We start from the raw sequence: 787 nt of genomic DNA, 5'->3' as shown, positions 1-787 counted from the left end.
GGGCTGGTGCCCTATTCCTTTGAGCCACAGGCACCACCCAGTCCCATAAAAAAAGAAAAGAAAAGAAAAAAGTTGGGGGCATTAGCCTACCAGACTTTAGGCTATACTACAAGGCCATAGTGATCAAAACAGCATGGTATTGGCACAAAAATAGAGACATAGACATTTGGAACAGAATAGAAAGCTGCGAGATGAAGCTAATATCCTACAGCCACTTGATCTTTAATAAATCAAACAGGACCATACACTGGGGGGAAAAGAATCTCTATTCAATGGTGCTGGGAGAACTGGATAGCCACATGTAAAAAATTGCAACTGGTACTACACCTTTCACCACTTAAAAACATTGATTCAAGATGGATAAAAGATTTACACTTGATCTTAGCCAAAAGGCCGAGAAGCGATGGATAAAAGATTTAAATCTAAGGCATGAAACAATAAAAATACTCAAAGAAAGTATGGGGAAAACACTTGAAGATATTGGGGAAAGATTTTATGAAGACTTCTGTGGCAATTGCAACAACAACAAAAATATGCAAATGGGACTTAATTAAATTGAATAGCTCCTGTATAGCAAAGGAGACAACAACCAAAGCAAATAGACAACCTTCAGAATGGGAAAAGATATTTGCATATTATGAATTGAACAAAAGCTTAATAAATAGGATCTACAGAGAACTGAAATTAATCAATGGAAAAAGAAAGAGCCAACAATCCCTTATATCACTGGGCCAGAGACATGAATAGAACCTTCTCTAAAGAAGGCAGATGAGTGGCCAACACAAAG

At 37.4% G+C, this 787-nt stretch overlaps 1 pseudogene; it reads right to left on the bottom strand.

Moving 5' to 3' along the window:
* Positions 1–254: 254 nt before the first annotated feature.
* Positions 255–405, bottom strand: LOC111726893 (annotated as a pseudogene).
* Positions 406–787: the final 382 nt, after the last annotated feature.

The sequence above is a fragment of the Otolemur garnettii genome, unplaced genomic scaffold, assembly GCF_000181295.1.
Source record: "Otolemur garnettii isolate 467f Iridium unplaced genomic scaffold, OtoGar3 scaffold00085, whole genome shotgun sequence".
NCBI classification, from domain to species: domain Eukaryota; kingdom Metazoa; phylum Chordata; class Mammalia; order Primates; family Galagidae; genus Otolemur; species Otolemur garnettii.
The sequence above is the reverse complement of the archived record's forward strand: the minus strand, read 5'-3'. Positions and strand labels throughout refer to the sequence as shown.